The sequence below is a fragment of the Molothrus aeneus genome, chromosome 2 (genome assembly GCF_037042795.1).
Source record: "Molothrus aeneus isolate 106 chromosome 2, BPBGC_Maene_1.0, whole genome shotgun sequence".
In the NCBI taxonomy this organism is placed as follows: domain Eukaryota; kingdom Metazoa; phylum Chordata; class Aves; order Passeriformes; family Icteridae; genus Molothrus; species Molothrus aeneus.
The window spans coordinates 17,065,746-17,093,577 of record NC_089647.1 but is presented as its reverse complement, the minus strand read 5'-3'; the positions used below and the strand labels follow the sequence as shown (position 1 = coordinate 17,093,577).

The following is a 27,832-nucleotide window of genomic DNA, read 5'->3' as shown; positions in this document are numbered from 1 at the left end:
TCTCCCTTTTGCTTAGCCCCAGGACCCACACTAACCACACCAAACATGGTTTGAAAGTTTATCCTGCGAGATGAGACAGTCTTTAACTTCAATATGTTTCAAGCCCACAGCTCTACCCATGGGAGCCAGGCTACAGCACAGGGGACCCCCCAAGCATTTTTAAAAAAACTATCCATGAATCAGGTAAATACCTGATTCACATTTACATGGATAAAACACTCTCTGTTGTGCCTACACAACTCACACAAGTGTTGTCAGGCTTTTGAATACTGAGCAGCAATGACTGAAATGACACAGGGATAGGCACAGACTCTCACATTTGTTACCAGCTACACAAGGACAACAATTCTTACCAAAAAATGGCTTTTTAGGTAAAGCAATGTTCAAAACAGATGTTTAATTTATTTTTCTATGTATTCTTACACTGTGGCTAGAGAGTCTCCTGTACTTTATTGTTTGTAAAGGTACTTATTCTTTTCCTCCACACTTTTTTGAGCAGTGAAAACAAAATCAGATTAAAGAGACCAAAACATTAGCATGTTGGTCATTGAAAATATCTCAAGTAAAATGTTAAATAAATCATTCAAACAGCATCAGAGCTTGGGTTTGGAGGTTTTTTTAGCTTGATATATCTGAAATATGTTTTTTCATAAACTGAATTCCACAGAACATTTGGAACTTCATTTCCATTTCAAATCGGGGTGCTGGGGAAATAAAGAGATCATTTTTCTAAAATAAGTGTAGGGAAGTTCTCCTGTGAAATGGAGAAATCCATTTCTCAGCCAGCTGGCTCCATCACATCTCTTTCTGAAATCAAGCCACTAAGAAATACAAAAACTTTTAAGTAACATAAAAAGGAATACATTGAACACTTCAGCTAAATTGGAACACAGACTGTTTTAAAATTAGAACATAGAAAAGAACGCATGAATAACAATGGGTCACAAAACAGAGAAGAAGCAAGAACTTTAGCAATGCTATTCCTGAATAAAATACAAATCACAGCTTCAAGAAATCCTTGTAGCAATGAAGAGCTGCAGACCTATGATTAACTTAAAAGAAATACTGGAGAAAACTAGAAAGCCCATATCAGGTTGCAGAGCCGCAGAAAATGAAGATCATGCTTTAAAAATCTGCCCAACACATACACACAAACTCTACTTATGTAATAAATCTTTTTATACATAAAAAAATTATTTTTCCCTCAACAGGACCCATGTACAGTCTTGGAGACAATCACATAAAAGACAGAGTCACGTTTGTGATGTAGGCTCATGGCAACATTATCAGTAGTAAAACATGGAATCCAAGTAAAGTAGATGAAAACTCTTACTAAAATAATCTACAAGCGTAACCACTAATGATTACAACAATCTTTGAACAGATGCATCAGGGTGTGATCTTGTATCTGTTTTAAAGCAGTATATCCACAGACCACAATTAAACTTGTAGCTTACAGCTTAAGCTAGCACAGGGGAAGGGAGATCATAAACAAAGCCTACTGTTTTTACACTTTTTCCATACAGTCCACATCATTTTCAGCTTTACTTCCAAACAAAAGTAAGTGCTATTGCTTTTTATTATTCTATGCAAGAAGTTGCTCTCTTAAGATGAAAGCCTGCTACTTGCAAGACAAATACATTTGGGAAAACAATTGTGCTTTGGAGAGTTTACTGTCTAGTTTAATTCCAAACATTATAAGTGAGAATAAAAATAACATATGGAAAGAACATACAACATAATGCACTAGTTTATAAAAGTCCACACTAAAATTTATTTTTCTTAAATAAATAACATTTTCAATTCTCTTTCAGCTTTGTATTTCTATTTTCTTTCAGCTAAAGCTCTGGTTAAAGAACTTTAACTAAATAAAGCACTGTCTATAAAATCCATTGACAATTATATACTCTTTCTACTGTAACAATCCTACATTTATGCCAGAGACTGCAGAAACACCCAGATGATAGCATCTGTCCCAAAAGCTTACTAATTATATTTGCAGTCCACAAGAACATGTGGCTTACATACAGGACATCCAGTAAAGTCACGAGACCCCACGCAGCAGCATGAGGAGCTGTGGTCCTTGGGCCATTGTCTTGGAGCAGCAGGCAAAACAGGCAAGATAAATCCCATTCCCAGCCATAAATCCAGCCCCTGCTCCCAGCCTTTCCATGCTCTTTGTCGTCACATTGAAGCATCTTTTCTGGGAATGGAAGAGGAATGGTTTAGACCATAAGCAGTCTAGCCAAGATGTGTTCAGGCCTTAACAGAGCCTTAATAGGGAGATGAACAGGTATATTTAGAGATATTTGCTAGGATTTCTTACCTGGCTTGAGAGGAAGCAAAATAATGAAGAAAATGTTTTAAGTTTTAAGCAGAACACATCACTGATTACAGGGAAAAGGCAACATTATCAGTACTGAATGAGGAAGGAACTGTAACATCTAAAGCCACAAAGGATCTTGAAAGAGCACAGACACAAGTCAGTGCAGAAGAACTTAGCAACAAGTTAACAAAGAAACAGGCAACACTGACACAGCCAGCTAAAACTGCACTTTCACATCCTAGAGGAGTACAAGCAGAGCATGAATACACTCAGCAAACCACCAGACAATGAGGCAGAGCCCCCATCTCTGGAACAAGACACAGAGTGTAATGACAAGAGCAGTCTCATCTGCTTGCACAAAGAGGAAAAGCAGAAATATCACAGAAGGGAGCTGCAGTACTTAGACACTGCCTAGAGATAATCACATTAACACAGATCAATACACTGGGTGTGAATACCAATGTTTGAAAGTAATTACTTCCAGAATTCACTTACTTCTAATTATACTCACATTGTTTCTATGCACACACTAAACTTTATCATTTCATTACTTTATTTCAAAAATCTACATTAATAGTACCAAGCAAGGGCTCTCAGCTTGTAAATAACTCAAATGCTCATATTGGGATAAAATAAGTTCCATAATGCCATCATTTAAAAGATATTATGAACTATGAGCAAGAGAAGAACAAAAATGACTACCAGCATAAATACTTGGGCCAGATTTATAATCCATAACTTCGCAAGGACAGATGACCTTGTGGGCAGGTTCTTTTACAGTAGAGATGCTTGTTCTAGGGATATAAAACGTCATGCAATTAATGATGTGAACAGAGTTAGATTTTAATAAGTTTCATCTGAGTTCATTTATTGACTTAAGTTCACATGGTACATTTATGAAGAAGTATGGGAGCTAAAATACACCTATAGGAGTAACAATTAGGACACACAATTTTCCCATGCCCTTAAGAAAAAGGTTATCAGCCAACCTAACACTTAAGTTTTCCATCAGAATATTTGTATTAGACCACTTAAGTTTTCCATCTGAATATTTGTATTAGGAAAAATATGGGCAGAGACTTAGCTGAGACTTCAGTCTATTTTTATGCATGCGTATTCTTAATATACTAGTAAATAGTTGATGAAGTCCATTTAGTGGCTCTGCTAAATTAGGGTGTCTTATATTTACATGATTATTTCATTACTTGTACCTTTAAGTTATTTATCTGGGAGAAAAATTACCTCAGCTTAGATCCAGGCTAAGGCCTTTTAAACACTAAGTAGGAGCACAGTAAGCTGGAAGTGCCTATATGTCTTGTGTAGGTCAGGACAGAAGGATGAGTGTTTGGAAGCAAGCACAGAGGGCAAAAAAAAAGTATGTAATCTACAAGCAGCACTGGTACAGACAAACTAGCAACACAATCCAGTACTCTGAAAAGAGGGAAGCAGGAAGGTAATATGGTATAGGCAGTTAAACAAGATTGTGACTTCTGCCCACAAATTCATCCTTCCCAAGACTTTCCATTTTTAGCACATTAGCTTTGGTCACTGCCACAAGCATCTCCATTCTTCCATACAACAACAAAACACAAAGGAATCCACAAACTCTGAAGAACATCCCAATGGGAATCAAGCTGAGTTGTTCACAGAACTCACGTGGGTTTTATGCTTCCATGATACACAAAAACTTCTACCACTGACCCCCATCAATTTAGTTTCCCATTTTACTGCAACACATAAATGTAGCCATTCTTCTCTTCTCCACTCACGAGACGCATACAGGAGACTTCACTGAAGGGTGAGATGTTGGGTTAATGTGGGTAACATGAATAAAATTTGTACAATTCCTCCATAATTTTAAAATTGTCATAGAAAAAGCAAAAATAAAAAGAAGTTTCCACTAGTCCTGATTTTTCAGGATTTTAATTTTTCCATGCTTTCATACAGCAGAACAAATCCAAGCCATTCCCAGCCTTGCTCCAGCACCTCTGAAACAGTCCTGCAGCATGATGACCCCAAGACAAACCACTGTTTCCACTGCATCTCTTGCTTGGTGGCTGTCACCTTCTCCCCTCCCATCACAAAGGAAAGCACTGCATATGCTTCATGTTGTTTTACATGTAGAACTGTTGCAAATATCTTTCTGGCTGGCCTGGCTGGTACCCACATTCACATCTCACTAAAAGTATTTCATGCCATCAGCACATTTCAGGTTTGTAAAGAAGCATTCCATAGAAGAAAACCCAGTTTTTTCAAGTGCTGCATGTCTGTCAAAAGAAATGGCATATGTATCATGTTTTAGACCCCACTGTGCAGAAAACCACAGTTATTATACTACTAAAGGTCTTGGGCCATCATGGCATTCTTTCATTATGCTCTGCAAGCAAGATGTCAAGGAGATATTTTCTGTCACAAGCTACCAGAAATACTAACTTTATTTCCCCCATAGAGCTAACACCTTAGACAAACAAACAATCAAATCAAACACTGGTTTCCAGGACCTGATTCCTCAGGAAAGCAATTGCAAGGACCCACAGTATATTTGGACACCCAAGGCACTCAGTGTCAGGAAGCAGCAAAGGGCCAGCTGCTTGCCAGGGCAAGGCAGCCAGTAGTCCTGGTGGCCTCAGAGCCAGGTCCCAGGGTCTGGGGACAAGAGGCAGACCTGGTCATGGGATTCATCAGTGCCCCTGGACAAAACAAAAACAGAATCAGATCCAAGGCCCCTCTGGAAGCCACAGGCAGGACCACACAGAGCTCTCTCCCAGACCCTGCTGTGAGCCAGGCAGTGATGCCACCATGCTCACCCAGCCAAACAGAGGTGGGGCTGGGCTGTCACAGGTGGAACAGGGTGATTTTCCACCCAACAGCCACAGACCTGGACCCTTCTTTTCAGTAACATCCAAGGAAATGAGCCTGATTTCCTGCTGCCTCTCACTGCAGCTGCTACCAATGGCTCCCTGAAAGGCAGCAGGCCTCACATGGCCATGATGCATGGCTGGCTGCTCATGCATGGGAGATGCAGGAGCCCATCATCCCATGGACTGAGCACAGCACAGCTGCTGGCCTGCTCCCAAATTTAAGATGCTTATTTCTCTCACCGAGCAAATACATAAAGATGCACCTCTGAGACTGTGAATAATGTTTGGTTTTATCAATCATCCAGAAGTCCATCTTAGGAATTAGCTACTCTTAATTTATTTTGATTTCTTTAGTCAAATTATTGAATAATCAGAAATATTCTTACTTGTCTTATATATACCAGAAGGATATAAACACACCAATGCCATGGACTCCTTGTTATGCTGACTAATTACCCCAGTTACCAGCCTCTAGATGAATACTCTACTCCATCATACATTTATTTTCAGCTGCAAAGTACCTATGCCAGGGCCTGGGAAATGCTCTCACAGGAACCAGTTGAACAGGGACATTGTACCACGTCAAGTTTTCTTGCTGAGAAGTCTCTTTGCTGGAGTTGTCACTAAACACCTCCAGGAAAAAAAAACACCAATGAAGCAAAAGCACAGTAGAGGGAAAACACCACCAGCAAAAATATCTCATATGAAAACTGGTATTGTTCCAAACCCTGCAAAGCACCAAAGTGTAGAACCATGGCAGAAAAATGACCAGCATCATGTTTTACAAATGCCAAAACCAAAGTTCTGAGTCTTCTGTATCATGCTGCATAGCATGAATTCAGATACTAGTACCTCCACCACAATCAGAAACATTTGTATGTTTCCTCTCTAGGCTGCAATTCAGTCTCAGAACAGCATAAATCTGACTTCTAAGTTCAAATCTGTATTGAAGACCAGAGGAACACCTCTAATGTTTTATTCTGAGCTTTTGCACAACAGAACACCTCCCCTGCTCTTTCTATTTCAGGTTCTAACGCCTCCTTGAAAAGTTGTTGGGCTTCTTTTATTTTGTTTTGTAATCTTAGTGCTGGCAGAAAAAAATTAAACAGTAGTCAGAGCTTTGGATCGATGGCCAAAAGCAGGTTTGATCTATGCATTCCCTTTAGGAATTTATTCACCTTATATAAATGGCACAAGTACAGAAACAAATGTCCTTACTTTAATACAATCTTTCACAATCAGCTTTGAGAACAGTCTCCTTAAATGGCTATCCCAAATGGTACAATATTCATCAAATACTCCAATGATCAATATCAAATTTGTAATTAGATGAACACCAATAAACACACAATGCTTAGTCATACATTATTAGTGGGGTAAGGCATGCAACTCTTAGTCATGCCTCATTAGTGGTTAATTATGTCTCTGGTTTAAGTTCCAAATCAGCAGAGAAGCTGAGTGTGGCCAAAGACACAAACGGTAGAACACAACACATTTCATCAGAGGAAATCTCTCTGTTTTGAAGGGACTGAACATGACACTGGCCCCTCAAAAAACAAAATAAATAAAATCAGTTGGCAGCAATTAAGATGGGGGTAGAAGCATGCTGTGTAAAGGAGAGAATTTTTTTATTTCAGGCAAAAGTTAGTCTAACAAAGCTCAGACTTCAGAAATAGGTACAACTTCTCTAGGGAACAGTTTTCCTTTGTGAAAGGGAGAGGTTCAAGCAGATATGTCTCCCTACAGTTTTTGCTTCTGACTCTAGAATCTGAGAATTGTGCCTAATTCAGAAGCATTACAGGAGAATTTATTGTATAGCCTTATTTAAATTTACTCTGCAAACTACAGCATCATATTTTCAACAGTTGACAAAGTGATCATAAAACTGATTGGTTTTTACAGCAATCAAACATTGTCTGCTGGATCCAGTTATTAAGTGTTTCAGTTCTATGGAATAGATAAGAGTTCAGACACACACACAAAAAAAGGAAATAATTACAAAAGGAAAGCAAAATTCATGCTCTTAGAGACCAAAAAGATGAGATGAAAAAACCTGATTCAGAAGATTGCATTTCATTATGAAATACCAAGATATTTGAGGCTCAGATAGCTTAAATATATAATGGACAAATATCCTGAATTTTGATACACTTTATCTTGAAGTAGAATTGGAAAAATTAACTAAAAAAATCTTACTGCATTTGTACTAGTTTAAATTTCATTAACTTCTAGGAACAACTGCACTCTTAAGCAGGCAGAATACATGAAAAGGATAAGCATTCAAAATGCAAAGAAAAGCCCTGCCAAACCTCAAAATTAATTCTGCAAACCCAAAAGCAGTTGTCAAAACATGCCTAATTTACAATGCTATACTATCTGTCTATTTGTGAAACTGTACTTGAAAGACTTCCATATGATAGAAATACAACAATTGGCACTGGTAGCCTCACAAGAGAAGGCAGATAATTCAATTTTCTTAAATCAGGATCTTCCAAACACCATTGGAGCTGTACACACAATACCATACATGTGGTGAACAGCAACAGCTCCAGACAAAAATCTGACTGCTGCATTAACTAGAAAGGTACTTTAAATTTCTTGGATAAAAATCACCACATTTTCAAGCAGCTGTTTTGAAGGCCAAGTTCTTCATATTCAGGCTCCTTTTACAATACAATCTATTGAAAAAAACCTAAACTCTAGTCAGTAAAGAGCATGTATTTCTTTACGCATAAATACATGGTTGACAATAGCCAACTACATAAACTGATTAGCTGTATATAACTATACAATGTAAATACATATCAAGTACAAGCTCACGTGAATAAATTTACAAGTGTTTCTTGTGCATGGCATCCACTGTTTACACACCCTTGTTGTTTCATTAAGTTATTTGCTTTCGGTTATTTCAAAGAATAGGAAAGCATAGAATATCCAGAGAAGCACCAGCCCACCACTGTCAGCTGACACAGGACTTTAAATACCAGGGAAAATCTGTTCAAGTAATGAAATAAGCACAGAAACATACCCCCAAGTATTAAACTTCTGCTGAGTACCAGACAAGTGTGGTTCAGTAGCTGGATATTCCTTAAACCCCACATCACTGGGCTGGAGATTCACTCCTCATCTCTTACTCTCCACACTTATTTCACAGCCCTAACACTCTTTTAATGTAGTTGTTTGTTGGTGCTGTGAAACCAAGCATGTATGCATTCAGCTGCTCCGAGCAGAAGATTCACACCCCAGGTGAGAGACAACTTGAAATTCCATTCCCACTTCATAATTACAGCACACATAAATGGAACAAAACATGAAGCAACTCTCCACTCCACACAACACACGGCAATGCTATATCATCAAAACGTATTCAAGGAAACAGAGCGCTAAAAGGACTGACATACATTTCCATTTGTCAGTATGTTTACAGTGCATTCTCAACAGGAGGGCTCATCATGCTCCTCTAGTAGCCCTTTTATTTTGATTGCTATTATTATTGTCATTATTACAATATGTTTTTCCCAGTCTGGGCAAGCAGCACAAGCACTGATTGATGAGACAGCCCTGCTCAAGCAGAGAAATGATAGCTGTGCCACATGCCTGCAAGAAATGACACAGCCTTTGTGTAATCTGAAGTGTCTATAGCCATAACTATTTGCCACAAGGTGTGAAGGCTGTAGTCTAGTCTTGGCATCTCTACCAGTCTTTCCCCCTGCTTTTCCTTAGGAGTAAAACAAAAATCCACAATGCTGTTCACCTGCAAGATAGGCAGAGAAAGGTGTTTATGTCACACCTCATGCAAGTGCCAGTGTTTCATTATTTATAAGCTGTGTTTCCCCTCCAAAAGTCAAGGCAAAAGGACAGCTTCCTTCCACTCCTTTTTCCTGTTCCTAAACGTTGTTCTTCTACTTCTGGAGTCCCACACTGTTGTTATCAGATTTCTAAAGTCCATACCTCCTCGGCATATTCTTACGGCTACAGATCTTCACAGCACAGACTCCTTCTTCTGCATGTTGCTCTCTCTCAGGTCAGAGGTCCATCAAGGCTCTCTCTGACTGGCTAACCCACCCCCTTTTATCCCAGTTATTGTCATTGGTTACAGCTGCAGCCCATCAAGGGCAACCAGGACCTCCCGGAGCAAAGCCACAATACAGATATTCAAGTACAATACTTTTCCTCTACTATATTTCCCCATTTTCTTTTACTTACAGAACCAGGTTTTACATACAATACTTCAAGTACAACACACATATTCCCCCATGACTCAAAGGCCATGTACAACCCACATAGCTCCTTGCTCAAAGGCCATACTCTTTCACAGCTCCTTGAGCCAAAGGCTATGTTCTTTCACAGCTCTTGGCTGCCACAGCTTGTGGCTGTCTCATCTTCTACCAACTATCACCACAGCTCATGGCTGTCTCATCTTCTGCTAACTATCACATTGGGGTCACCAATCGTTTTTTTGTTCTATTTCTGGAGTCCCATACTGTTGTTATCAGCTTTCTAAAGTCCATACCTCCTTGGTGTATTCTTACAGCTGCAGATCTTCACAGCACAGACTCCTTCTTCTGCAGGCTGTTCTCTCTCAGGTCAGGGCTCCCTCAAGGCTCTCCCTGACTGGCTAACCCACCCCCTTTTATCCCAGTTATCTTCATTGGTCACAGCTGCAGCCCAATTAAGGACATCACAGCTGCAGCCCATCAAGGACAACCGGGACCTCCCAGGGCAAAGCCTCTATACAGATATTCAAGTATAACACATTTCCTCTACTATACCTAAACATAGAAGACAAAGACAACATTTGCAAGGTCTTTCCCAAGGCTTTTCAAGATGCTTGCAAAGAGAAGACAATATTTCCTTTCACAAGGAAAGGAGGAAGGAAATATTACCTCCTGTGTAAGTAGATTGCCACAGCTCTCCCACTCTCCCTGCTGGTCTCATGCAATTCAGTGCAAGTTGAGTGCCAGCCAAAGCAGATGATTGCTTCCATGGGAAGATCCTAGCCCCAGAGATCCAGAACTGGGAAGGTAACTACTGAGTTCAGACAGACCCTCAGAACCTGAATTATCAGGGCTGACACCCACAGACAGCGTTTCTTTTTTTCCCATTAGCTAATGGGAATTGGGCCAGATGTGTATCTTCATCCCACAGAGGGACCAAGCAAAAGCCCTGTCAAGAAGTTAACAAGATGGGCCCCTCTGCAAGCTCTCACATGGAAAACAAACAAATAAGTGAAAAACACTATCTCTAATGCAGCAGGGACCCTGTGTTGCAGTGTGTTTTGTTAAGTTATTAGGTTGGTTTGTTCCAATCCCCTTCTGTCTGAAAATGGTTCTGCCCCAGTTCTCCCTTCCTGCCTTTGGAGCTGTCTGTCTTCCTGGCTCCACCTCAGCCAACAATGTATCCCCTAAACTCCGCCCTGGTTTCCCTGGAAACCCTTGTATCTTTTCTTCTGATCCCTCCCCAGTACCCCGCCAATCACTCTCACTCCCCACCCTTACTGCTAGAATGTTCCAGCAGGAGAGTTCGATGGTTGGCTGAGGAACCGGGGCCCCTCCCCAGAATGTTTCCCGTTGGTGTTGCCCACGTGTCAATCCCTTGGACCCCACTCCCCACTGTACCCCCATTGGCCCAATGCCTGGCACCTCCCTTGTTCTCCCTACCCCTTAAAACTTGCTGTCACCCCCTCCCCCTGTCTTCTCCTGTCAGTCCCTCCGGAATTCATTAAAGCCTGCATTAATCCACAGTTGGAGTCCACCGCCTTCTTTCCGCTGGTTGCAGCCTTTACTAGACTCTGTCCTGCACAAGGTGTGCCTACAGCCGCAAGCTGGGCACTGCCTTAGGCGCTATCCCGAAGCCAGCTCTTGGGAGAAGTGCCCCCTCGTGCTGCTAGCAGTGCTGGAGCTAGCCGGACGCTGACAATTGAGAGACACTGCTGCAACCCTGCAAGGCAAATCCCCAATCATGTTTTCTCTCCACTGCTTATTTTCAAGCCATATTCATGTTTGACACTTGGCTTGGATACGATGATCAAGTTTTGGCCTGAAGCACATTCCTTCAAGTCCACTAATTTCATCAAACAAATGGAAAATAAATATCTGCTTTCATGCCTATCAACAGGAGCTTATACAAGCTACATTTCAAATCAAAACTAGACAAATTCAAGTTACAGAATGTTTCCTATATACTTATTCCCTATTAAAAGTATTTCTCCATAAAACCTAGTAACAAGGTGAAACAAGTATGCCATTAAATGTAATAATCAACCACTTCAAATTTGAAAAAATCCAGCATATCATTTGTCCCATTCATTCCCTGACACAGCGGTGATGATTGTACACTATTTTTTGTTTATTTATTTCAACATCTCCCATGATTAACCTCCATATATTCAGGCAGTCCCAGCCTCTGCACACAAGAAAAATTCCTTAATCACTTATTTCATTCTGCCTACAGCCAACACCAGTCTCCCCTAGCAAGCTGAACATTGATGCCCATCATTTGGCTACTTTTGGCTACCAAAAGAAGTGCTTTAGAATTTCAAGATTATTCATTTGGTTTGATTTTATATATTTTTGTTGTTGTTCTTTGGTTGGTTGGTTTGGTTTTGTTGAGTATAGAGCTGAAAATCTGCAAGATTCAACTTTTAACATCTGAGTATTAATCAGGTGTGTAGAAGGTGTTATGTTGCAAACTATGGAGATGGAAGAAGATCAGAGGAACGAGTGCTGGCCATGGGCCTTCATTTATTTCTTTGTGTTAGGATCTAGGTTTCACATGATATTCGTGGCTCTCATTCCTATGAAAGCAAATAAAATGTGAAGAAGAGGAGAATTCCCTTCACAGATGAGTGCTACTCAAGCCAACATATGATAAAGGAATGTGGCAAGTTTTCACAGACTTCAATGGTTCCTGATTAATTGCTCAGAGAGTCCCAGATAAAAGCCAAGATATTAAATAGGTGGCAGCATGTTAGGGCAGAAGTGGTCTACTGGGAATCAGAATGAACCCCAAATAGCCATGGGGGTTGTACAGTGACATTTTAGCCATGTCACTGTATAGCAAGAAAGTCAAAACTAGGAACTTGCAAATAGCTGATATTCAGCTTAAATATCTCTAAAACTCCAGTTTTAGTAACTACAGTAAAGCTGAAAGTAATTTAGAAATAGCATCATCTTCATTCTGAAGTAATCTGAGAAAAGACAGCAGTAACAGAGTAGTAAGACATTGAGTTACTTCAATATTCTTAATCTTTTTATCTTCTTTTTTTAATATAACAGAGGACACCAGCTCTTCCTTAGTTACAAACATCATTCTGTTTGGAAAGCAAAAAAGAAGAGCAAGAATAGTTTCAAACATCATTCTGCTTTGAATTATCACACAGAACAACTCTTACATTAGTCTTGGACTAATACAGTGAAATATTTGGACAGCAATCTGTCATTTTCCTGTGACCAGTGAGGGCAGCTGCTGTTGTGTCAAACTGTTGTCATGTAACCTGTGCAAGCACAAAGAGTGGTCACAGCACAGTGCTGCAGTCCAGCTTCTTCCAAGCTGCAAGGGCACCTAAAGACAACAGGATTTTGGTACTAAGGAACTGGCAAGACAGGTAAATGCAGGGCTTTTCTCCTCAGCTCCCCCCACTCCTATGGCCTTTCACTCCTACACACATGGATCACACACACACACACTCCAGTCCTTTACATTGCCCATACTCATTTAGGCACCTCTGCGTCAGCTGGAGCCCACAGGAGCACTGCTGAAGTATCCATCTTTGTCAGTGTTGTGACAAAAATAATACTGGACAAGGTAACACAACTGCACCCTGCTGTTAGACTGACAATTGGCCTTGCAAGTATTCTTGATCCTGTGCTTATGATCCCCTGGTAGCATTTATGGAACTGAGTGCTGGAGAAACTATGAAAGTGCAGAGCAGCACATTCACTGGATAAGATCAATAGTATTCGTATCTCCTTTGCAGTAAATGAGCTGCTACCTATGGCAGTCCATACACTTGGCACAAAAAAGGTAGCTAAAATAAAGATGTATACCTAGAAACCCTCCATTATTGATTAGGAGCATTCGTTTAACAACAGTTTCTTTGGGATTGTCAAAACTGATGACCTAAAGTAAAGTGCTCACTTCTGAGGCAGTATGTATTGATAAAAGCATAAACCAATAATGCTATTTATATTTCTGTTTTCTCTACAGTGCTGTTTAATGACCCATGGTAATTCTTAAAAAGGTTATTTTAATTACTCAGATCTTATTCCTTTAAGAAGAAATGTCCTTTGTTGGCAGCTCTTCTAGCTTGGAAAGGTGGAGAAGGAAGATAAGCAGGGAAAAAAGACAGAAATAGACCCAGTCCATTTGTGGAAGTCCATGGGAAAAATCTATGTCAGTAGGTTTATGTATTTATGATTAAGTATACCATTACATTGCCTGTATGGAGAGTAATTTTGCGTACAGAACATTCCAGACAGTCAGGACAGTTCTTAAACAACTTTATTCAACTAATGATTAGAACTAGAAAAGGGCTTCTAAATCCTGTACCTGTAAAGTACATGGAAAAGTTCTTTGGGCAACTTGTGCCGGTGCCTCATGACCATCAGATTAAAGAACTTCTTACTAATGTGTAGTCTAAATTTCTCCTCTTTTAGTTTAAAACCATTTCCCCCCTTGTCCTCTTGCTATATGCACATGTAAAAAGTTGCTCTCTCTCTTCTTTCTAAAGCCCCCTGTAGGTGCTGGAAGGCCACAATGATACCTCCTTGGAACCACCTCTTCTCCAGATGGAGCAATCCCAACTCTGTCTCTCTTCACAGGAGAGGTGTCCCACCCCTCTGATCATCCAGCCCTCCTCTGGGCTCACTCCAGTCTTTCTTGTGCTGAGGACCCCAGAGCTGGATGCAGTTCTTCAGGTAAGGTTCTCACAATGACTGAGTAGAGGGGAGCATCACCTTCCTACACCTGCTGGCCACGCTGCCTTTGATACTGTCCAGGGTGTGGTTCACTTTCTAGACTGTGAGCACACAGTGTTGGCTCACAGAATTTTATCCATGAAAAGACCCCAGTCCTTCTCTACAGAGCTGTTCTCAATTCCCCTACCAGTCTGTGCTCATGTCTGAGATTGCCCCAACCGAAATGCAGCATCTGGCTCTTGGTCCTGTTGAACCTCATGAGGCTCTTGTGGGCCCACTTCTCAGGTTTGTCCAGGTCTGTCTGGAAGGCACCTCTACCACCCCTGAAGCAACAAGAGGCAGTAAGGGACATAGAAAATAAAACTGAATGGGTAGTCTAAGTATAATAAGAAGTCTGTTTCACTTATTTGGTTAAAAACCCCACATACCTGGTATTTTTGATCTCAAACCAAATAGCAAGACACATCCCAATCACCACATTTAATCCCAAACAAATACGCTTTGTTGCCTCAGCCAGTGGCTAATTGCCAATTTGTTTCATGAACAAAACCTGACATAGAAAACAGAACCCAGCTATTAAGTATAGAGGGCTACAAAAGAATGCAGGTAGCTTTAAGCTTAAAGCAGAACTGCTCTGCCAGAAAGCATCAATGTGCAAAGCAAAATCCCACCTTCTCTATCTCCTCTTTTGAATCTAATTTTTTTGCAGTTGGTTATCTCTCTCAAGGGAAAATGTATTCCAAACATTTAAGGGCTCTTACAAAAGGCCAGTACTGATCTCTGTGCTTGAATAATATCCCAAATGGACCCTCATTGGTAACACGATAACAAAATCAGTGTTTCAGTCGAAAGAGAAAAGTCTTTCTGCTCCTCTGTTCTTCTCTTTTTGTGCATTGATATAAAGATCAGAGTCACCAGCATGAATAAGATTTAGAATTCTAATGAAAACAATAAGAGATACTAAACACTTTCTGGCCCTCCCAAATTTGTATTCAACCTCTCCCTTTGTTAAAGCTGTAATCACACTCCCATCGGTATTCAAGGGATTTATGCAAACAAGGTCTCTTCTGTCAAAAATCACAGCAATTTAATGCAGTCACAGCCTGTTGGGTTGTGTAGATTACTGGCACCAAAGACACAACTTAGTATTCTGATGTGTGTAAGTTCTCTATAATACAGGTCAGATGGTCTTAGTAAACTCAGCCATTCTAGCATAAGGTACTGCATCTACATGCAATAAGGGAAAGTAACAGAAGGTGACTTGAAGCTAAAGTCATAAGGAAATTTAACAATTAAGCTAAAACTCAGCCTATTGCTTAACTGAAAGGACAATATTTGTTGAATATCCTAATTTTGCTCTCCATGCTCATGGATGTTTTCATCCATTGCTTAAGGATGGACCCAAATAAATAAAAGCCTGCTGTCTTTACCTCCGCGCAAGTGCTGCTTTGTTGCAGTGTGATGCCATTTCCTGTTTCACCTATCCCAACCCCCCACGTGTGCCAACCTCTCCTTTCCCCTCCCCCTTTGCCCTCCTGCTAAGTGCTGTCCATCAATCTTAACATTCCAGCAGGGTTGTGCTGTGGTTGGCAGAAGTTCAAAAGATGCCCCTCAGGTCCAGGCTCATTGGCCTGTCCAAGTGTCTTTATCCCTTGAGCCTTCCCCTCCTCCCCCCTGGTTGGTGCCTCACCCGTCCCTTCCCTTCCCCCTGTTCTCAGGGCTTAAAAGGACATGAGAGCATGCAGTCTGGATTCTTCTGGGAGCTGTTACAACATTCAGAGGTCTATCATCCTGGAATAAAACTCTGGATTAAAACTCTACAGCAGAATCCTCTCCTTTCTCTTCACCATCGCCTGAACCTTTTCCACCAGAGGTAAACTGAGTTTCTACTATGCCTGGATTTGTTCCAAGTGCCCAGCTGCAGCATCCAGCCAGCTAAAGGTATCTCTGGGGTGAAACACCACAGCTGCTGCCTTTGGTCCAGCAGCAAGAGTCAGACGAGGCCAGGCATGTCCCACCCAGAAATATTGGGATTAATATTCCATACTGCTTGTACCTATTACACACCCACCTTCCACACCCAACACCCAAAGGAGGAAAAGGAGTCCATTACCAAGGTCCTAGACACAGGACTTAACTCCTTAAATCCAGCTGGAAAAAAATCAACACTTAAGGCTCCAGTGGCTTTCTGCCTGACATTCTCACATGCAATACCAGCTCCTCCATCACTCAGGGCCATATCCTGCCTCCTCTGGGCAAGCTGAGCGCTTTATTTCAGTGGGCACATTTTAATCCCTTGAAATGACACAGACACAGTTCAGCCATGATCTGCCCCCATCACATTATTAACTATAGACAAATCTGGCCGTGTTGGAGAAATTCTATCTGCACTTGCACAGGGGATCACGTCTGTGCTCACTGTCACCTTTTCAAGAACAAAGAATGGATTTCTCCTGGCTTAACACTTTTTTCTAAAATCAGTTTGATGTTCTGAGAGAAAAGTGGGGGAGCAAGAGTTGATTAAAAGCCGTGATGAAATGCAGACAATAGAGTGGAGCACCTGCAATGCTCTGTCACCTCCACCCACTTTCTCCTCAGGCAACCAATGGCCATTACACCATCAGGGCAATCTCTAATTGGCTGCATTCTGGATACAGTTTCTGACCAAAAATACATGTTAAAAATACACGATAAAAAATATGCCATTCCCAAAGTATAATTTTATTCCTAAAGTATAATTTGAATTTAGGCATCATATTACCAAACACCTCACAGACATGATAACTTCAGCAACTCCCCTGAGTAAAAGTTAAGATCTGTGTGAATACTATATATAAAAATTTAATACATATATATTTATATATTAAAGTCTCAAAATACAAGGACTTCCTTTGATCACATGGACCTCTTTTGCACTCACTTTCCAATGTGTTTATGCCACTGAGTCATGCTAGCAGATACGGTTGAAAAAAAGAATTTAAAGATTTAATTGAGAATTTAAGGATTTAATTTAGAATTTAAGGATTTATTTGCAAAAAGCAAGTGTTACACTTAGGCAGATCTTGGTGCCAAGATGACTATACTGCTCATGTATTTTCCAAAGGTGAAAAACAAGATTCTATTTGCAGGATGTATCCCTGATTGTGTGTTATTTACTCAACTGCAGTATATTAATAGCTGGTTGCAAATAAGGACATTGAGGTATATTTAGCACATAACCTTAGTATAGAGAGCTCATTCTGCCAAGTGAATTGGGGCCAAATACTTGACTTAGTAAGTATTATTCAAATCTAAAGGGACCAGAAGTAAATCAGGTTGTATTCCTTACTTCATTCCAGTCCTTATCTCCTCTCCTCAAACACATGACATGCATAATCCAAACACAGCATTCTGCAAAAATGAGCCTCATTATGTATAAAACGAGCCACATTAGAGAAATCCACAGAAGTGGATAAAAAAAAAAAGGTGATGCTCATCCTTTTTCATGTTGACTTACAGCTCCTTAGAGCAAAATTCTCATCTGCGTTCTGTGTCCACAGGCTGCATATCACTGGTCTCCTCACTGGCTGCTCAATGCACTGATGTGATCTAAATAAATCAACCACTAAAACACACAACACAACAGCTGGTGTCTGTCAAGAGATGTTATTGGGCCTAACAGTATAGAAACACCTTCTTCAAAGAGAAACAAAAAGTTTAGCTGGTTTTCCCTATTAAGTGCGTTTTCTAGAATTACAAAACATGAATCAAATCCTGCAAACTTGCATTCTCTTCACAAGTGTTGAGAGAAGGCAGGAGCTCTGCCTAACAAGTGCCCTCATCACATTGTATTTATACTGCCTTCATAGGACCCTGAAACCTCAATATTCATCTGCTTGGCCTCAGTTTAGCTGCAGAAGTTCCAGCTGCTTTTTAACATTCAGTCTAATTAGGGAGACAAAAGAAGTTTCCTTAGAAGTGTAAGTTAGCCTCAGTGGTGAATAAGATGTTAAAGAGTAGGTGATGGACTCTCTAAAACAGCTTCTCTGATCTTCCCGTACTCCTTTCAAGATCCTAGCTGGTCTGCCCCACTATTAACCTCCCTCCACACTGAGAATTAGCTATTTATTCTCAGCCTTTGTTCCTTCTTCTCTAAGGCCCCCTCCTCTCACACTTTAACCAAGAATTCTCAGCCCTCTTCTATGAATGTGTATAATAAAAGCCTTTTGAAAGTCAAAATAAATTTTATCCACTGGTTGGGATACAGAGAAGCCCCTATTTTGACCATTTACAGCACACTTTGAAAAACGTGATACTGATGCAATGCTGTTTTTACTGCAGTCTTATGAGTTGACAGTGGTGTTAGGAGCATATCCAAATGACCTCTCCGGCCTCAAATCTTTCTCTCTTGCACTAGCAAAGAGCAGGTTCTTTGTCCTTGTGGTGTTCCAGCAAAGTAGTTTTATATAGCTTCAATCTTTAGCACAGAGCATTCCAGCAATTTATCTTATAATTGAGAAATAGTTCCTCCTGTCCCAGGATCTCTGTCAAAGAGGTACAACAAGGAAAAAGAATCAAAATACATAATTGGAAACCCATTTAACTTTATACCTCCTTAAATATAGGTAAATGTAGGAATAATTAAAAAACCTTCTTACCAAAAAAATCTAAAAACTGAAATCAGCAAATTGTGAACAAACCCAATAAAGTAACCATGTACAACACAATCTTTGTTAAAATTGGCAATCTCCACAAAGAAAACAGCAAACTACCTGAAGTGCAACTCCTTCCACACCCATAGGGTGTTCAGTAAATCCATACTGAACTTTATTGACTCAAAACAAATGTAACAGTTAACTAATTCAGTGCCTAAGGACAAAATCTCATTCCCAGCTCCCAAACATCACAAAATGTCACAACATTTGGCTGCCTTCTTTCAAGCCAAAGCAAAATACCATGACTTCTCTCAAGGCAGGATTAAAGGACAGTGTCAGTGGTTCATTAGAAAGCTGGCAAATGTCTTCTTGTTTTGCTCAAAGTCACCCTGCCAAAGCAGCACAGTGGTAAGAGGCTGAATGGAAAAAATGAGCACGAGAGAAGGAACACATTCCATCTGCCTATCAGTGTCTGAGAAATAATTATTAAGTAATTGTGACTTTCTAATAAAAACAGCAAAGTACTTTGCTACCTTTCTACTCCATTAGAAACCATTTCACTGATCATTGCAATGAAGCCAAGGGACACTGAAAGGATACCTGAAAAAAATCCTTAATTTAATTTTCAAAAAAAGAAAATAAGTGAAACTACAGAACCTATTTTAATGGCTCAATGTTTGGCACGAGTCTGAGCAGTACATCACACCTGAAAATGGAAACTGCATCAAACCTTAACTTACTGAGCACTATCTCAGAGACTTTGTTTCAGTTTGGACTAGGTGGGGATGATGGGTTTGAGTCACCAGGACTTCTCACTATCCCACATAAATCTTCTCCAGAGGTTCCACCCAAGCACTGCTGGGGCATAGTCTGTCAGATTTGATGAGACAGGAGGCCACAGAAATGAGAATTGCTCAGCCACATCTGAGGGCAATCAGACTTCCTACAGCATGACAGGGTGTTACAGTAAAGCAGTGCCGTGGAACATTGCATTCAGGCTTGGTAATCAAATAAAACTGTCATTCAAGACTTACTACACTCCTGTGCATAGTTATCCATTATCTGACACAAAACCTGAACTTACTAAATTACTTCATATTTTCAGTATTATGCTGTTGTTTATTACAGAGCAATATGAAGGAATGCAGAAAGAGTAATTTTCCACTAATACTGAACAAGGAACATTATTAGATTAAGGACAGAACATTACCCTTGCAGCTTTTCTCTCAGCTTTGTGCCATTGCAGAACATGCAGTCATATACTTCTCCCTGATGCCTCCTGCCACAGATTTAAAGAACCAAGGCAAATCACTCCCATCACTCTTCCAACACTGGGGAAGAGGCAGAGAAGGAAATATGTTAATTTTGGTAACATACCAGAAAAGTACATTGGTGTCATATTCCTTCCATCTGCAGAAAACAAAAGGCTAGTTGGTTCCCACCACACACCTATAAGATGAGACAGGCAGAAATGCCCAATGATAAAAGGGGGTTTACAAAAAAGAAAGAAAGATGAAAATTGATACACATGTAATAGCAGTAGCGGAGTAATGGACAGGAGAGAAATCATGTTTCAGACAAGGCCCCAGAAATCCCTTTTCAGTGTTTCAAAGACAATGCATAAGTTGGGGGTGGGGGACACACAAGAGCCTGGAGTCTCTGCTATTATTCCTCCAGTTCCAATCTTGTATGAGCAGAAGCCCCAGGGCAGGAGTTTAGTTACCAGCCTTTGCCCACAGGTTGCTCTTCTGGTTGTTCATCAGTCTGTCACAGCTATTTAGTGCTTGCAAGAGCCAAGTGCACACAGAGAAGGGAGAGCAGTGCACAGGCATTGCAGAAGGAGCTTTGCAGGCAGTCTTACCCCCCTGACCTCCTACAGTCACACCAAGAGAGCAGCAAGTCATGATACAAAATTCTCTGGTCCCTTCAGCTTAACCCTCTGAGCCAAGTGGGAACAAAGTAGAAGAGGGGCAGAGAAGCCCAACAAGATCCACTTTCCCAGGTGGAACCCAACAAGGTCATCTCAAACCCTGACAAGCTGTATTCTACTCTCCTCTGGGAACTCTGTCCATATGTTTATGATGAGGAAACAGCTCTGCATGCAGCTGCTAGTTATTTTCATTTAGCCCCAGCATTTGGCAATGCCCACATGTGGGACTGCAAACAATCTTTTTACTGAGTTTCCATGTGTTTACAGGGTCATTCAGAAGCTTTCTGATCAGACAGCATTGGAAGTTACATCATTTGCCAACCAGATTTGGAGTGCTCAGTATCTGTGAAGAACAGATACATGGTATAATCAAAACCCCATAGAAATAAGGATTATTTTTCAACTTTAACTAGGCTTTCTGACTTCTGGCCGCTTTTTTTGATTGATTTTTTTTGATCATGAACAATGAGAGAGTTCTGCAGTGAAAACCTTCTCCAACCTCCAAGTCCTAATGAAGACTTCTTATTCCAAGATCTTGGATCAGAAGAAGAGAGGCATACCCAGGTGAATGTTGCCTCAGGACAAGAACAAATTTACACTGCTTTTCTCACTGTGAAGGGCACAGGAGGAAGCCACAAAGACAAGCTAGCAAGGGCAAAAGTCTGATCAGCCTCTGATGTGGATAACCAAAAAAAAAAAATACTTGGATAACATTTTAGCCTGTAGGCAGAACAGCAGAACAGGAGGTTTATATGGCTAAAGGATCCAGAATTAGATTTAACACACTATAAACACAGCCTGCAATGTGGGCAATACATCTTACCCACTTTGGCACTGACTGCTGCCACCAAAGTACAACAAAGCTGAATTCAGACAACAGGGCTCTTACAAGACCTACAATATCCTTAGGCTGCCCTCAGTGCCTTAAGGAAGCTCAGAAGCGAGGCAAGTCCATCTTTCCAAGAGATCTTAACAGAATAAAATTATTTCTGGCTTTCACACAAGAAAAAAAAAAGGTCACTGTTTCAAAAGTTAGAACAAGGGAGCAGAGACAGTGAGGGAGATATTTACAGCTACTGCATTTGCATCACAAAGAACACAAGTAGGTAAAACCTGAAAAAAGTTTCTGCCAAATGGAAGTAATGTCAAATTGTTACCAACTTCTAACTGTAATTTGCAAGAAAAGAGATGGGATATTCCAAAGCAACAGACAGAAAAGTTGAGAGTTGCTCTATGTGCTATCAGTATGCTGCAAACCCTAATAAAATATGGGCAGTGTGTAACTCTTCTGTCCTCCGGACTTTTCTGATTGCACCATATGTTGGAAGTGCACATCTGCTCTTTACATAAAATGGATAGTACATACTTGAAAAGCAAATGTGAGGAATTCAGAGGGTAGAAGCTGATTAACATTGAGCTCAGCACATGAATTTGTTAGTCCAGTGCCACATGTCTGACTCACACAGTCATGCTGGTGCAACATTCTTTAGGTCTATTGCTGTGAGCCTGGAAATTGAACATCCATTCAGTGCTAACAGCAACAACATCTCCAGCAAGTAGCTCCTGGGACAAACGAACACTTCACACTGAAATACTGGGCTTCTAGAAAAAGCATTTCTTCCCTTTTACCAGGTTATACATATCTCAGTCTCATTTGTATTACAGAAAAAAAAGAAACTTGGATTGTGTTAGAATCCTTCAAACAAAACTGTGTTACAATTCTGTGGCAAAAAGTAGATGCATGAATCTGTGATGGCCTGCCGATCAATTTTTGACAAATCAACACTCTCATGACAGATTAAGGGGGCACATATTTAACAATTTATAGCACTCACAACATGCAAACATAGCAATGAGCACTTGGGGTACAGTTTCCTGCCTAGGAAGTTTTTTACATAAGGCTTTTAAAGTATTTTCTTTCAAATTCTTTTAAATATTTTCTTGGCAGTAATGCATCTACTCCCTAATGTTGGAATTCTCTACAAGTGGGTGTTTCAGCAGATCACTATTATGCTCAATTTTTCCTTGCCTAAAATACAATTAATCCTACCTCAGGAAAGAGGAAATGCCCAATTTCTGTAGAAATTGTAACAGAGGTTATCATTATTACTATTAAATAGAGATGTCAGACAATAGAAACCCTAACATGGTAGTAGACACAATGTGTCAGGTTTTTTGGGGGTTTTTTCTTCATTTCGGGATATAATCCCATGACTACAGAGTGTTAGGAAACTACTTCAAAGAGCTACGTGAAAACAAGCAATCTCCTCTCTTAAAAAAAAAAAACAAAACACCACAACACCAAAACCCTCAATATTTTGCAGAAGTATCATTCCTTCTCTTCCTCTTTTCAACAAAACTGTTTGAAACCCTAGGTTTAATAAAGTTAGTCACAATTATGCAGCTCCTGGTTTTCAGCTCTATTAATCCTGGATGGAAATGTTCAATTATTTCATGTTTTTTATCTAGCTACAATTATTTCTAACATACATCTTGATAAATAGCACCTCTTTCGTTGTGCTTCTCAATATTGGATGCAACATTTCGTTTTAGGAAAATCTCTGGGTTGGGACAGCACTGAAGAGACAAAACAGTCTGGCTTCCTGAGCTCTATCCAACTTCTGATAAGAAGGCTGGATTGAAAATAATTGCCCATGCAGGAAAACTACCTTGAAGTCCAGAGATTAACATTCAGAGAAGGAAATTAACTTGTAGACAACCAAGGATAACTACCTCTCAGTACTCTGGCTCACATTTTATGGAATTTGCAGTGTATTGCACAAAAATATTGCTTTAACATTTAAAGAGTCAAGAAAGCAAGTTTTTCGAGATAGAAGTTCTCTCTTGAAGAAAAACAGGTAGCTGGAGACTACAACAATGGGGTGGGATAAAAAGGACAGCAGGAGCTGACAGAGCTTACAATAGCTAGAACCACATTGCCACCATATTAAACTAGTTTTATTGATCTAATTCCATCCTGTACCATGATAAACCTGAAATAACACCAAATAAGAGCCACACTTGAAGCTAATTTTCAAAACATGCCCTACTAGGATGTTATACCTACAGAAAGTCTGGTTGAAGATGAACTGCCAGGATGATTAACAGTGGAAAAGATAGTATTTCCTTTCTTATTATTGACTTTTTAAAATGTATTTTATAGAATTACCTCAATGTTTTTTGTTGTATGTACATATATCTGAATACAGCACATGTAAAGCATTTATATCTACATCACTTAAGTTATATTCCTATTTAAGAACTAAATTATTTTTTTTATGCAAAAAGTGCATGTGTTTTTAGACTGATGGGTAGATAAGTAGATGTTACTAAGTGCTAAAAGAATAGTTTTACATATTTCTAAAAACATGTGAATTTTGAAACCTGCAGACTATCCTGAGAGAAAAGAGTCAGTCCAGTTATTTTTCATGAGTAAATGGTCCAGTGTTTCCAAACCTATTTTTACTTTGTTGATTAATTCAAAACAAATCCATCCTCTACAAATATCTTTGCTGTTTACAAATTACTCACTGAATAATTTATATGAAGGAAATTCACCCTAAGGGCTTGCCCGCAAGCTTGTTCACTTTTACTGTTCACTGCCTATTATCCAATGCATTTGAGCAGGTTCCCAAGTCACACAACTTCATTTCTACTCCCCAAGTGAATGAGTGAAAATCTGGGCTGCTATATCCACACAAGAGGAATAACAAATCATGAATCAGGAACAGCCAATTTTGTTTTCTAGTGAAAAGCCATCTTTACCTAGCTGTTTAGGAGCTGACAATATTCCCTCAGAAAGCACATCAAGAAGTGTGACTCATGAACCACAGCAGCAGGGCTGGCAGGGTGCTTCATCAGAAGGCAAATCCCATTTCAGACACAGGCAGAAGGGCAAATGCTACAGGGGGCTCTCAAAATGGCTTTGCTTTTGTTTCTGAAGCCCAGAAGCACCCTTCAGACCACTGACCTCCCTAGGACAAAGGCAAGACTTCACATTTTGCAGACATTCATAAGCAGTTATTTGGCATCCCTGTGACCCTATGGTTCTTTTGTGCCATATTACTGCTGTACTGTACAAATCATGAATTGCAAGAGCCTGTCCAAAATAAGTTCTCCAAAAGCTCACCATTGTTTTCAGATGGCATGGCATTCAAAACTATGGAGCAGTCATCAAGTAAGCTAGTTTCTAAGCTTTGTACCCAAGCTGAGATAGAGATGGACCAGAGAAGAACTGAACAGAGGCCGTGGAAGGGACAGGCAGGGAGCAAGATGACACAAAAACCTATGCACTGTTCAAAACCAGGACTCAGTTAAAAGTCAGGTAATTGTTTAGGAAGATTGGCCAGAAGACCTGGTCTGCACAGACCAGTTCACCAGCCAGCTTCAAGATAGATCCTGCCTTGCTGTAACAACTGTGGCTCTCGAGCCTGAGAAGCAGCAAGCACTTAGTTATTCTGCAGTAAGCAGTAACAGCAACTCCAACAGTCTGCTGCACAGAGAGAACAATATTTAGCACTTGTCAGGGTTATATCCACCCAGCAGAAAAAACACTTGGGCAGTGTCATCTACTTGTCACCCTGTCTCAGAACCTTTGTTTGCTTTTGATCCAAATTCAGACTGCACCACAAGAAAAAAAAATTACATGTAGAATATGATTAGTAAAATAATCAATTTTCATTACCTGAATCTACACACAGGGTCCATTGAAATAGCTACATTATATTTCTGGATTATCCTTCCTTTTTTCCTTTGTGCATGCATATAAAAGAAATTTTTACACTGCAATCATGTAATACTGACTTCCCTTTCACCCCACAGAGATTAACCATCCCTTGAGGACTGGCTTTGCTCTCACCACTGTTTACCTCTCTGGTCAATGAATCTTGATACTGATTACAACAAAGTCAATACCTGCTTATTATAGTTAAAATAAGAATCACTGAGAAGGCTTATGGACACTAGTCTGCCAAAACTACCCAGTTAAGGAGTCTGTCAAGGTTTCATTGTGTCTGTCTCCTTTTCTAGCAAAACCTGTCTCAATGAAAAAATTCACTTAAAGACTCAAAAATACGGTCTGTTCTTATAAAAGAGCCCTGACAAGGCTATTTTAATATTTGATATATGCAAGTATTCATTAGTATACAAATTCAAACACATAAGCCCAGACTTGATACTGGATAATTGTTACTTGGAGGTTGTGCGTAATTGTTGTGGGTTTTTCAATAGTTGCTGAAAGTTTTAGGATTTAATTCAAGTCTTCTTTGTATTAAATATCAAGTGCTGGTCCCCAGGGTAGGTAGCACATTTAGTTCTCTCTTCACATTTACCTTTATTTTTACGATAGATTTAAAATTAACTCCAGAGCTCAGTTGTTGTTCACAACTTTCCAAAGAGAGCTCCAGAAACTGTCCAAGTAACATCTTTACAATCCTAGCACCAGAATCCACAAAAATCCATACATACATCCAAATCCTGAGCTAGGATGAAACATAATGATGAGAGATTATTTAGGAGGGAAAATATCAGTGAAGAAGGGTAGCTCAGTAAACCTTGAGAAGAAAGGTGTGATGACTATGCAGTTTTGATCAAATTTGTGGCAAACACGCAGACATTCTCAGTTATGCAAACCAGGGGTGCCTACCCTTCCTGCTCCTGCTAACAAGATCTTTCCTTACTGTGCAGTTAAGTTTACTGACAAATTTATACTTGTTCATGTTTTATTCCATTAAGCTATCATAAGTGTCTCAAAGCCACAGACAACAGCTAAACTTATATTATACATCCTGGTTCCATGGATTCATTGAATGCAAATTCAGACAAGCACTATCAAAATTCTGAAGACCTTCCTCCTTTACTCATGCCATAGGCTTGTTCATCTCCATTGCGTTCAGCAACTCTTGTCTCTGCCCACTCAGCCAAACAACAGAGAAATCCTCAGCTGAGCTTTCGTGAGCATTAAGATTTATAAGACATTGAAGCTTAAAGCAAAGGTCATCAGCACAGCTTTAAGAGAAACATTTCAAATATTTTCTGACTGCCCACTTCCTAACTTCCTGCCTTAAAAATCTGAGAATCTACAGGGAAGGTGAGGTCTAAGCTTGGTCTTAAGGTCCTTGGATCGGCAAAGACATTGAGCGTGGTTGGGCTGCATTTCTCACGAGGTCCAACACCTTTCCAGAGGTTGCAGTGTTTCTGCAAGGCCTGGTGTTTGCCTTTTGTTTAATCACCTGCCCACTCTTCAGTCTTGTTCCTAGAGGAAGAAAAGGGTGTTCCTAAACTGTTTGTTATAGTTAAACATAAAAATTCAGAATAGATTTTTCTAGTCAGTTAACCATATTCTTGAGGGAAAACATAAGGTAGTATGATTATTAAAGAGCACTCTCAGTAATAGTCACATCTTTATTGTGTCAACCCTCTGCCAAAAAAAAAATAAGATTTATAGTAAAAGCCACTTACATTTCTTCTTTGCAGAACCAAGCCATCTGCCTCCAATATACATCAGCCCCTGCTAGATGAATTCACACATATTTTAAAGCCCCAGAGTAACCATTAGAATGGAAATTGGACACTACTTGTCATTTGCAAAGATTTCTTAACTGGAGAGGCTTCCCATTTGTTCAATTAAATGTTTGCATGTGCAATACACTTTATGAAATTTATCCCAAAACAGTGAGGACTGAAATAATCTTGGAGGCAGATGGCACAGCTGTTCCATTTAGAGCTATCCCCGGCAATATATGAAGTGATGGACAGGACGGGGAAGTGGGAGTGAAAACTTGGTACTATGAAGAATATTATCCATGGGTTTTAGCAAATAAACAAACCAGTTCAGTGCCAATCTTCCCTCCCCTATCGTATGTAGCTGCGTGACTCACTTGAGTTTATCCAATTAGAAATACCCATTTAATTCAAGAAGTCAACCACTGAAGCCATGTAAGGTTTTCCCCTAAGAGAATCCATCCTTCTGCCTTGAAATCTAAGGGAGTCTGAAAATATGTCTCTTACACTCACACAAGGAGGCAGATATGTGTATGGGCTGAGGAAACAGCCTGCGTGCAGAAGTGACACAGACACCAGGAGGAATAGGGAACAAGTTTAAGCTGCTGCTTATTTGCATGCCTGTCACAGAGCAGAAATCATTACACCGTGCTCCAGATGCT

General features: G+C 40.1%; 1 protein-coding gene across 1 annotated transcript in view; it reads right to left on the bottom strand.

The window, feature by feature from the left end:
* The window catches only part of ZPLD1 (zona pellucida like domain containing 1), a 65,445-nt gene extending 37,862 nt beyond the window's left edge, over positions 1-27,583 (bottom strand). Inside the window, exon 1 of the mRNA XM_066568765.1 lies at positions 27,548-27,583. The gene's annotated coding sequence lies outside the window, so the exon portion shown is untranslated. The remainder of the gene's footprint in view (positions 1-27,547) is intronic.
* Positions 27,584-27,832: the final 249 nt, after the last annotated feature.